The 12,099-nt window shown below is 41.2% G+C and overlaps 1 protein-coding gene across 3 annotated transcripts in view; it reads left to right on the top strand.

Moving 5' to 3' along the window:
- The first annotated feature begins 533 nt into the window (after positions 1-533).
- The window catches only part of PPARA (peroxisome proliferator activated receptor alpha), a 32,878-nt gene continuing 21,312 nt past the window's right edge, over positions 534-12,099 (top strand). For 2 of the 3 annotated variants that reach the window (XR_010743641.1, XM_066319436.1), the window contains exons 1-2: positions 534-811; positions 3,119-3,231. The gene's annotated coding sequence lies outside the window, so the exon portion shown is untranslated. Of the gene's footprint in view, positions 812-2,998; positions 3,232-12,099 lie in introns of those variants that run through there. The other variant, XM_066319437.1, reaches the window with a different exon arrangement.

Here is a 12,099-nt window from a genome sequence, read left to right as displayed (position 1 = left end):
TCAGTGCAAAGAGGAGTGTGAGGGCAGTGAGGGGCGTGAGGGGCATGAAGGCAGTGAGGGGTATGAAGGCAGTGAGGGGCATGAAGGCAGTGAGGGGCATGAAGGCAGTGAGGGCTATGAAGGCAGTGAGGGCTATGAAGGCAGTGAGGGGTATGAAAGCAGTGAGGGCAGTGAGGGCAGTGAGGGGCATGAAGGCAGTGAGGGGTATGAAGGCAGTGAGGGCAGTGAGGGGCGTGAGGGGAGCGGCGCCGCCCCCTCCCCGCCAATGGCGCGAGGCCGCGGCGGGAGGTGTGTGCCGACCTCACTTCCGGGACCTGTCACCGGCCGCTCCCGCCCCGCTCCCGTTCCCTCTCCGCTCCTTCCCCGCTCCCCCTTCTTCCCCGCCGGCAGCCGGGAACGTAGCTCGGCCCGACACGGCCCTGCGCAGCCCGCGACAGCGATGCACGGTACTGCCTTAGAGGCGCCCCCCCGCCCGGCGGTGCCCGTGTCCCTGCCGGGGCGCCGGCAGGAGGCGGGAGTGCCCGCCCGGGGTTGGGTGACGTCCCCGCCTCGCTAACGCGACGGCGGCTTTGCTAATGACCTGTCCTTTCTTCTCCTCCCCTCCCTTGCTATTCGCTATTACTTACTTCTCCGGCCCCGCGGTGTGAAGCCCTCGGCGAAGCGGCGGCGGACAGCAGGAGGAGGTAGCCGGCCCGGGGTGATGCTGTAGCGGCTCCCGCTGCTCGCTCGGCGCGGCGCCCGCCTCCGGCTGCGGGGAAGGGGCCGAGGGGCTGCGGGACGGGCAGAGCCGGCCCGGCGCGGGCGGCTGCAGGTAAAGAGCCACCCGGGAAGCCCCGGGGGAGGCGGATTTCAGGGCGCTGGAGGTGGGAACAGAGGAGGGGGTAATGTCCCGTCGCACGAGGGGCTGGTTGGCAACTGTCATGTCTCCTGAATGGAACATCTGGATTGCCCTTAACCTGGAATGAACTCGGGCACTAGGCAGAAAGTACGTGCTTGCAGGTTCCCGCTGCTGACCTGGCTCAGTCAGGCAGGTTGTGCTGTTCCCGGTCGGCTGGTCAGAGGAGGGTCCTCTGTCCTGGAGCGAGGAGCAGGTCACTGGGAGCGCCTCCGGGGCTTGCTTTTGTGGTTTGCCGAGTTCTTGGTTGTCCCTGTGGGGCTGGATACTTGCTTTTCAAAAAGCATTCCAGAAGTAACAATGGAAAGGAGTGCGAAAAGGTGTTGCCTTGTATTCGTGTTAAGATTGGCCCAGTCTCACTCAATGACGCGGGGAGCTGTTCCTAAGCTCTCTGATGGAAGTAGTATGAGCACAGGATTCGTCACACAGGATTATCTGCCATGATAATGTTTGGCACTTTTGGCATTGGGTGTCTTAGTAGTACTGCACTAATAAAGGTGTTGCATAAGTTTTGTTGTGAGGGAAAATCGTGGTCAAACTCCTTGTATTACAGAACATGCACAGACTTTCTCATTGGCATCTGGCACTGCTCACCTTTTAAAATTCACTTTGCAGGCAGCAAAACGGATCAGCTGTAAAACATGTTTCCTTTGTAAATCCTGAATCATTGACTTAGCATTGAGGCTGCTACCTGGTCTCGTGCTGGAACTGAGGCAGTTGTGGTTCATGTGATGTGGTCACACGTCTGCTAAACCTAAACCAGTATCATAACCTTTGTTGGCTGGCATGAGCTACCAAGTGGCCGTCGACTCGTAGTGACTTTGAGTGACAACTTTGGGAGTTTCAATGTAGTGTGTTGGAAGGATGAGTGTGTGCAGACCTTATCAGAGGTTTGTGGAGCTCCACAGACAGCACGCTCGATGTCTTTTCCCATGTTTGGCAGGAACTCTTAGCATGGTCCAAAAAAACATTCTTATCAACCTGTTGCTGCTTTATACTGACTGTCATCCTCTACAGTCAGGTGCATTGGGAGCTTTGGCTACCCACTGGAAAACACCTTGTGGGTTTGACACTTGCTTTTCAGTAGTGCTTGAGTGTCCTCATTTTCTGTTAATACTGCAGTCTTCATAAAGAGTATCATGAATTTTAAACCATGGAGAGAGGGTTACGCCTTCAGCTGTGATTTTGTGTTGTTATGCTTTTAATATTTCATGTTCGGAGTGTTACAAAAATACAAGGGACAATAATGTCCTACCGGAGAGTAGGATATATGGCCTAAGATACCAATTTTTTTATAAAAAATGAATTGTAATCTCACTGTTGTCCCAAAGTGGGCAAGGAAACATAACTTTTCTAATTATTTTTTCAGAAGCAGCTTGTACTTCCAAATTGAAAACAGCTGTATTCTTGTCTTGTCTGTTGCTTTCCTGATGAGATTTGGGTTCTGAGCTCTCCTTCTATTGCACATGTCGTATTTTTGCTAGGGGGGGAAAAAGAGAACACCATACTTGTCTTGGAAAATAAATGGAGTTGAATTTATATTTTTTAAATGTACAAGCATATTTTCCTACATCCTTGTGGAATTGAAACTTTTTTTTTAATCCACTTTTTCAAAATCTCCCTGAATCTTTATTTTGTTTGGTATTTTTTAGCTATATGGGAGGGGGGTTATATAGGCCTTATAAAGTATATAAAAACAAAATCTCTACCTTTAGAATGTAAATCGTCAAAATAAAGCTCAGTCAATAAAAGACATCTCATGGGGCTGTGTGTGCACCTTAGAAACCATAACTACTCTAAATGTGTCCACAGAAAGACTTGGACATTTGTGAGAATGCTCTTTAGGAGCAGAAGTATTTTATTCTATAACAGACAATTAAAATAGCACAGGGCTGTTGCTATAGTGTACTCAGTTGAGTGGTTTTGAATTCTTCTAGTGTCGAGGAAAAAAGATCAGAATTATATTGGGATATACCAGTTATATTCCCTAGTTAGCTAGATGTCAGTGTGGTCCTGCTGGAAAATTAGGGACATATTAAAAAACTCAGTCATTTAAAAATAATATTAGCCCAAGTGAAATGAAAGCTTTTTTTTTTTTTTTTTTTTTTTTTAAGAAGCATAAAGAAATATTTTTCTTAACTTATATTACATCATAGCTGTGTAAAATCAGTATAATAAGCCCTGGGAAGTTTTTTTGACTCTTTATCTTTTATTTTTCTTAAGAATGTCAGCAGCTTTTTATTGATGAAGAACTGCTTGTTATCACATGAAATGGAAGGGAAAGAGATTCTGGAAAACAACTTCCATTTCAGCCTTGCAAGATGCTGCATGAAGGGGTGAGTACATACATGGACTGGGCATAGAATCTCTGTAAGGTAATTACATTACTTTAATGTAATCACATTAAAGAGTGATTAATGTATAGTCAAATGCCAAGGAAAGAGATCTGAGCATGTAGTGCCAATCAATTATTGATAAACAGAACATAGTTGCACAATCAGGAGAACAAAGTAAAACTTCCTTATGTTCTGATATCTACTGCTATCTTAGGTGCTAGTTAGTAGAATTCTGAATTCTTAATATTTTAGAAGTAGAGTGCTCAGCATTTCAAAGGACCGGGTCTGTTAAATTAAATATTGAATGATTTTTTATGAAGTGAAAGGCTGAATTTGTCACTGAAGTAAAAACTCTGGTAAGGTTGGGCTCTTAATCATCACTATGCTCAAAATAAAACTAAAATCTCTCAAAGAGTGTGAGATTTGCCATGTTTTAAAGATACTCAAGTGATATGAGGAGACTGTTGTGTGCCCAGATTGCATGTGGCATTGAGATGTTGCCAAATCTGACTCCACTTCCTCATACCACTTCTCATAGTTTCTGCTTATGAAACAATATTTATTTATAAGTGCATTGCATGTGTCTTTAAATATCTAAGAAGTGTAATTCCTGGGTCCAGTGAAGGACTTCTCGTGCACAGATTAATATAAGTTATAAACCACAACTCATTGGCGCTCTAATCCTGACTGAGGCTTGAGTTGTGGCTGGTTTGTGTGGGTCTTTGCTAAGTCTTAAAATGTGTGTGGTGTTCAAATTTTTTATACTTTGGAAAGATGCAAACTACCAAAGAGGCATAGTTTGTTCTGTGGTGCTGTATTCATGTAGATTTGTTGGTTTAAGTTCAAGTTGTCTCATGCCTGTGGAAACACAGAGTAGGAGAGATTGGCAATCATTTGGCAAATTGCCTATCCCTTTCTAAAAATGCTGATACACTACCATGGTTTTTAAAATATGTATAAGCTGAGAAATTATCCGCTAAATCTTTCCAAATAGTAGAAGAAACTTGTTCAAAAATGTGTCTGTCTTGAGGAACTCAGAGCAGTGAGCTGAAGTTTTACTGACGTTGTACAGCTCTTTGGTATTTGTTTCCAGGCAGATGAAATACATGTAGAAGCCAGTTAGTCCAATATTTTCATATTTCATATTTTTGTATCTCATTAGTTTGTTTTCATTTTGTTGAGAAGTATTTATCCAGTCAGTAGTATGTAGAAGGAAACCAGAGCTGTTTTTTGGTATGCTGATTGAGCAAATCCTTACTCATTTGTGAGTGTATAACATCCTGGAGCTGAGAGAATTTATCATGGTGAATGGTTTAGAGTTTGATGTATTTTAAATGGAAAAATAATACCACAATAACTTATTATTTACCTTTAACAGTAAAAAAAAAAAAATTAATAATTTGAAGCTATTCTACAGCCTGTGATTAAGATTTGGAGGCAGGTCTTACTGTTGTTTTGTGTGTATCCATGCATCCAGCACTGTTATGCTGAGTAAGTTCTGTTACCTGAATATGGGCTTGTATTGCCATTTTTTGATTTGGTTTGGTTTGTTACACAAATAAGTGGTCCGTACCTGTCCTGTTTTAAAAATTATTTATGGGAAATAATTGATATAACAAATCACAGAACAAACCACTGAACATGAATGTTCAGAAGGTAAGAGCAACTCATGTCTTATTTGCAAAACCTTATTTGAAAGTGAAGACTTGAATTACTGATGATTTTTGCTAACCTGCTGTTAGGGTTACTGCTTCAGGAGAAATGGTACAAATGGTACCTGACACTGGAGTCATGAGGCAGGCTCCCATTAAACAAAACAAAACAAAGCCAGACTCTCTGGCATCTTTATTCAACATGTATGGAAAACATTCCCTGGAGTAGTAAGGCTGAATAAGTAAGAATATACTGTGGAACCAATTGGATCTGTGGGGAAGGAGGAGGGAGAAGTTGGATGTTGTATCAGGAGACTGCTTTGGAGACTCTTGTTTATTAGTGCCTGGTGGCATTCTGTCCAACAGGGTGGAGGAATCCTCCAGTACAGCTGTCAATTAATTCACACACAATTAATTACAGCCCACGGATCGTAGCGAGTATTGTTGGCAGTTTTCAGTGGAAGATTACAAAATAGCTATATATATGTGTGTGTATATATCTAAAACAAGTGAAGTTTATATATCCTTGCTCAGGATAAAGGACATGCTGTGTGCAGTTAAGCAGGCCAGTATGATCAAATCAGGTAGCAGCTTTAGTAAGTGGGTAAGTAAGAGACAAGCAGCACAGGGCAAAGCAGCGGCTGTACCTGTCCTTCTGTGCTGGAGATGGACAGATGTAACCGTGCATAAACAGGCCAATATTTTCAAGCAGCTGTCAAATTTTCAAGCTAAATGTACATTCTGGGCATCTGATTTTCAGCCTACTGAGCTGCTGTCAATTCTAACCAAATTTACAAGGAGTTGCGTTTTCTCAAGATTATAAATCCTGTAATAAATCCTGCAGAAATGTAACAGCATAGAATCTAAGAGCATAGAATTGTTCTGTTTGCAGCTATCATTCATTTTATTTCTCTATTACATGGCAAGGGGAGGTGTGGGTGTATGAATGAACACATAAATGCAGAAAAGAATGGGATGTCTTCTCAGTGGTTCCTGACAGCCCTGCAAATACGGGCTTACAGCAAGGAGTGTGGCTCCACAGCATGGCTGGATCTGATCTAGGCTCTTTCTTTCCTTCTCCCATCCGTACGCTTCTATCCGTCCTGTTTGCTGCCCCTCGGAGGGTCTGTTCAGCTCTCCGTAGCCGTCTGTGGTTTTCCTGTGTTACACTTCTACCGATTCCGTGAAGGGAATTGTTTCACCGAGGCTGCGTGTGTGCCCTGGGGAATAAAGCCGGCCGGGGGCTGTTCCCGGGAGCTGGCTCGGAGTGTCGGGATGGCAGGGATGCAGAGCAGCGTGCAGTGCCCGGGGCTGGGCGCTCTCCTGGGAGCCTGCCAAGCTGCTGCGGGCCAGAGCGGTGTCGGGGAGGCTCCGGAGCAGCTCCTGGCTCGGTCACGGTGCCAGAGGTGGGCAGCGGGATCCCGCAGCGCCAGAGCCAGCGCAGGCACCGCGGAGCAGCATGGCTGGAAGGGAAAGTGCGGGGCCGGCAGTGCCAGGGAGCTACTGAAGGGATATCCTTTTGATGTGGAGGAGCTATTACTTGAGCCGACTTGTCTAGGTACCCTTAAGGTAAATTTATTTTGCAACCAGTAACTCAGCTGTGCTCTGGAGAGGGACTGTGTGCTGTGTCCTTATAGCTGCTCTTTCAAATTCTGGTTCGGGCCAGCTGAAATGCCTTACAAAGTGAAGTAAAACTGGAATATGAAAGTACATGCATGGCTTTTCAAAGATGTCTTCTTTTCCTGGCTGTTTCATTGGACTCACATTTTTCTTCCACCTTTCTACAGTTTGATGCTTTCTTGGTTAAAAGGAGTGGGGTGGCAGATGGACAGCAATGCTGGTATTGCTGTTAAACTGGGCATGTCATAGAGGATGAGCAGGGAAATCGTGGCAGGAAAATAATTGGTTATAGTTCGCCACTTTTTGATCAGGCAGGAGTGTGAGGCTTGTGATCTGGATACTGTAGTGAGTGACCTGATTTAGAGCTGTGAAGTCATGTGTCCCAAGTGTATCCTCTATGTGACACATCAGGAGCTTGCAAGTACAAGTACTTGATGTCCATTTGCCAAAAAATGTAGATTAATTGCATTCATGCCTGTTGCCAAGGCTCCTGTCAGTAATGCTAATTCAGTGTAAACTTTGTTTTTGTGTGATGTATTTATCACAAAGAAAAACTTTTAAAGGTAGGGATGTCTGAATTATCAGAGTAAAACTGAAGGCCTTTTTCTTAACAGAAAAACCAAACCAAAACCAAAACCAACAAAAAAAACCACCCAGCAACAAAAAGTGAAAGAATTTTGTTTAACATTCCACTCTGAGTTGTGGCATGAAATTAAGTTTAGGTTAGTTTATTTTTAGCAGGTTTCATTTGTTTATTTACTTAAACATAATAGCTGAGCAACAAGAGCCTGTAAAATACTTCTAAGGAATGAGTAAAATTGTAGCACTATATAGAGTAAGTAAACTACACAACTTCAGATGCTAGTTATGTAAGGCATTGGATTTTTTTTGTGCTGGTAGAAGACTATAAAAGCTGGCCCAAAATGACTCAATTTTCAAAAAGATACTTGTGAGCAGCAGGGACCTAAATCTGTAATATTTTATCTGAGGGTCATTATTTTTTAAAGGATATAAATCCCTCTGTTAAGGTGAATTTAATTTATCAAATAAGTCATGTTATTATGTCTGGACAAGGGAATAAAGTTTTATCAGTGAAATGAAGCCACTGAAAATACACAGTGGTGGTGTTCTCTGCTAAGAAGGCGAATTCAGGCTTCTTGAATCTCTTCCAGAAAGAGATGTAAATTCCACTGTAGCTTTTCAAACAGTGAATAATCATGGTCTGTTATGTTTGGTGATGAATCATGCGAGGAGTTGCAGATGGTGAGGGGTGCAGCTGTGCAGATTCTGGAGGAGCTGAGCTTGGAGACTTGGAGGACTGAGGGGATGAAGGAGGTGATTTGGGGATGGGTTGATGTGGCTGATAGAGGAGAGGGATAAGACAGCTGAAAGAATATTGAACAGGACTGTAACCTGAGATTTGGGATAGGGAGTGTGCTGGTGACTGAAAGGAGGTATTCTTGAGGAAGACACATATTTTTGTTGTTATTGATCTTGGAAGCAAAAATTGCAGTAGCAAATACCAAAGCAACTAGACTTCTGTCGTGAGCCAAAACAATAAGGAGCCCAAGCTAGAAGTTTAAGCTGTAAATGAAAAGAGAAAACTGAGAGACTTCCTGTCTCTTATACAGGAATACTGGTCTTAAGTAGGAGGACTTTTGCAGGAAAAGGTACAGATGCAAAACTGTGGGCTTTTTTATTTCTATTTTTCTGAGCAGGATGTGTAATGAGATCAAGGTGGCAAAATTTGGGAGTTTGTCAGATGGAGAAGTTGTATCTGTCTAAGTTGACTAAAAATGAGGGCTTGCAAGGCCTAATCATTAAATGGCAGGTAAGATTCAAATGAAACTTTTTACAATCTTAAATCAATATGCTAAACACACCTTTCAAATTTTTACATTAAGTAATTTTAATTTAATTTTTTCCTTTTTTCCCCTCTCCTTTTAGAATTAAAGTTTTGTTCCAAAACAATAGTTCTTTATTCAGGAAGAATGTTGCCACTGAGATATCTGCAAGAATTAGGGGCTAGTGCAGGCAAATGTCCAGATCAGTCTTGGAAGAGAGTTTTGCCCCAAAACTGAGAGCAATTTTCAGGGTTGTTTTCTCACCTCTTCTGGTCTAGTTAACCTGTCAGGTGTATGCAGTATGGTCTACTGGCCTGTGGCCCCAGCCCAGTAATTCTGGACCTGCAAATCTCCTCAAACTGGAGAGAGCAGAATGGCTGCAAAGGCATTAAAGGTCGGTCATTTTCATGGAAGTTGGTGACTGGGAAGAAGAAAGGAAAACACATTGACCCTGCTGAGGAGGTGATGCAGTATGAATTCAGCAATTGTCTGTTCTGTTCATTCTGTCAGTTTCCAGCCAGCTAAAGACAAGTATTTTTATTTATAACAGAGCAAGGATTCTAATTTCTAAAGAGTATGTTACTGCTGTATGTTATGTTATGTTATAATATATATGTGAGATATATATTATGATAACATACTAAAGAATATGTTATTATCAATAATATATGCTACTTGCTATCACACATGAAGGTCTGCAGATAACAAAAGGAATTCCTATATCCTGTTTTGTAAGCACACTTTTTAAGTTACCAGTACTTACACATGAACCCTGAAGATTGTTGAACTGCCATCAGTTTCAGAAAGTGCATCCAAGTGTGTTTGACTCTAAGTTAGTTGCAATTGGCCTTTTCATAAATATAGTATGTCTGAATTTTCCCATTTGTAAGGAAGAGTTACTAGACAGTTATGCTTGTAAAAGTTACAATGTTTTCCGTGACAAAACAGTCATGTATGTTATGTTTTTGTGGGTTTATTTGGTTTTGGTTTTTTTATCAAGCATGTGAGCAAGTAAATCTTCTGAGTGAGAGGTTTATGCAGCAGTACCATCAATATGCCAAAAATTTTTCCTTGCACTGCATCTGTGTGTATTAGATCATAATTTTAATTGACAATTTCAGTTGCACAGATGTCTTTAATTTGTTACCTTATGAAGTTTATTTTTACCATATGTAGTGAAAATGTACTCTGCAGGAGACTTAGCAAGAGGCTTACGTTTTATTTACTTCAGGAATTGATTATATTGGAGATAATAATTTAGTCACCACTCTAAAATGCAATTTCTATTTGCCTGTTACCCTCAGATATCTGTGTCCTTCAACAAATGAGGTCTCTGTAGAATATCAGGGTATAGTTAGAAAATTGTCTAGCAGGCACTTTTCATAATCTGAGATGCAGTAATCACATGTATAAGGAAACAATTGCAGCATTCCAATTTAGTCTTAAGGATCTGGTTCCCAGTGAGCAGCATGTTGGGGCAAATGCGTGGGCTGTTTGTAAATGCTGTACATGTTGTAATCAACTTTGACTTCACCACTCAAACTTATTTTTACCTATTAATTTTAAAAAAACCCCAAACAAACAAACAAACAAAAACCCACCCTGACAATGGCTTAGGATATCTGATCTATGCCTGCAGTTCATAAGATCAAGTTTTTGTGGGATTTTTGATTTTTCTTAATTCTCTTAATTCTGGCCATAATGTGCAACCAGATTTAGCCTCAATCTGAGCTCTGATCTCTGAAATTAAGGTGTCCCTAACTGTTAATCAATTCATAATCTTGGCTTATATAATTAGCTCATCAGACGTTTGTACAGTATTGCAAAACTTAGAAAAACCTGGCAACTTCCAAGTAAATGGGCAAGGAGGTTTTGGGACACACCAAATAAATGGGTAAGGAGTTTTTTGGGACACGAGAGAAGTAAAATAACTTTAGGCTCATCAACGGGGTAATAAAAATAAAGCAAATACTCAGATGACACATTTGTGTGAACGTGACCTTGGCTCGTGGATCAGATAGCAAATACATGTATGTCATGTTTGTCTGAATGTGACCTCTCCTTGGTTCAAATATCAATCATAAATCAAACCCCAGCTTTTGATGTACATGCAGCAGGAGCAGCCTCTTAAATGAGGCACCAGATCTCAATTTCTCAGTATTTGTGGTCTCCACATGTCAGTGTTCAGCACACACTCCCAGCATGTGTGTCAGCATGTTCTGTCAGCTTCGTGGCCTGCCAGGTGTTGTCACAGAGGCTTTAGAATCTGTAGAACTTTGAAGCACAAACTGTTGTGATTAACACATGTAATCTTTTGAATTCTCCTCAAGCATGGAATAATTTGACTGGAATAAAGCAGTGACTTGAAGAGATACTGACATGGAAATGGATTGCTTGAAGAGCGAAATGCAGGGATTCATTTGGGAGAGGAAAGGAAAAAGGAGGAGTGTGTTGCAAGTGCAGAGTTGTAAATGTAACTGGAGTTGCAACTGTAAGTGGATTGGGGTTTTCATTAGAAACTCTGGTGAGCTGTGAGCAGTATTGGTGGAACTGTAGTGAGCTTGAAAGGTAGCACATGGCAGGGAACACAGACTACTCTATAACATAGTGGTTACTAAGATGTTGCCGTGCCTTAGTTTCTTGCAGAAAAGAAATTCTCATTGTCCTTTTGAATCTCTTATTAATTAAATATACTTCCTTCAGTGGTTATGCCAAAAAAAATCTGGATATTATGAACTCTAATATGAATATTTGCTTTAGGTGTATAAACGACTTACGTAATAAACTGACTAATCTTCACTCATACTGCTTTACAGGCTGATTTTTTTAAAGCCACATTAACAGTAGTATCTTGATTCTATAAATTAGGCAGGTAGTCAGTTTGAGTATAAAAATGGAAACAGACACCATTACAAACTGAGATGTTTTTTAGGCTTTCTGTGTATCTGAACTATAAAACGTGAAGCAAGACAAAACACAATTTTTTTTTTGACACGAAGTTTTTCACTTGAGTATTTGGCAGTGCTTTCTTGGGTTTGGTACTGTCTAAATTTCAGAATAGATTACAATGTAGTTAAAAAAAAAAAACAACTAGGAACTCAAAATATGGAAAGCAAGCAACCAACGAAGGAAAAATCCCCAAAGTCCCACACACAAACAAAAAACCCAAAGCAACAAAGACCTCTCCAAAAACATTTCTTGAAGAAAATAGGAAATTGAAGGAAAACATGGTAGTTTTTTTCAATAACCCTAAGTATAGTATTATATAGTTTGTTAATTTATATTATTCTTGAATTCTATTGAAGTCCTGTGTAGACAGTTCTTTAAAGGATTCAGCAGACACAGATTTAAAAGAGATTTGAAAGCTTTACTTTGACATACAGCTATTTCTGACTTCAGTTTCAGTTCAGCATTCACAAGACAGAAAAGTCAAGTCTTCCTATTCCCAATTACAGAAACCTCCAAAGCATTTACTTTCTGGATATGAAAACTCACATTTAGAGGAGAAAAAACCGAACCAAACAACCAAAAAATCTCAGTCATGTTGGCATTCTATGCAGACTTGAACCTGTTTGAGCTTAAAGGGAGTCCAAACACTTCTATCTCCACTCTTTACAATATGGGATTTTCCTTTTACCAGAAGGGCCTTGATGCAAATTTGACTAATGCCATGCTTGATACATCCATTTATGTGGAAGAAAGCAAGTGTGATTGCAGATAGGTGTAAACTTCAGGTGATAGACCTGTAAGTC

The sequence above is a fragment of the Sylvia atricapilla genome, chromosome 5 (assembly GCF_009819655.1).
Source record: "Sylvia atricapilla isolate bSylAtr1 chromosome 5, bSylAtr1.pri, whole genome shotgun sequence".
In the NCBI taxonomy this organism is placed as follows: Eukaryota; Metazoa; Chordata; class Aves; order Passeriformes; family Sylviidae; genus Sylvia; species Sylvia atricapilla.
This window is presented reverse-complemented; position numbering and strand designations above follow the sequence as displayed.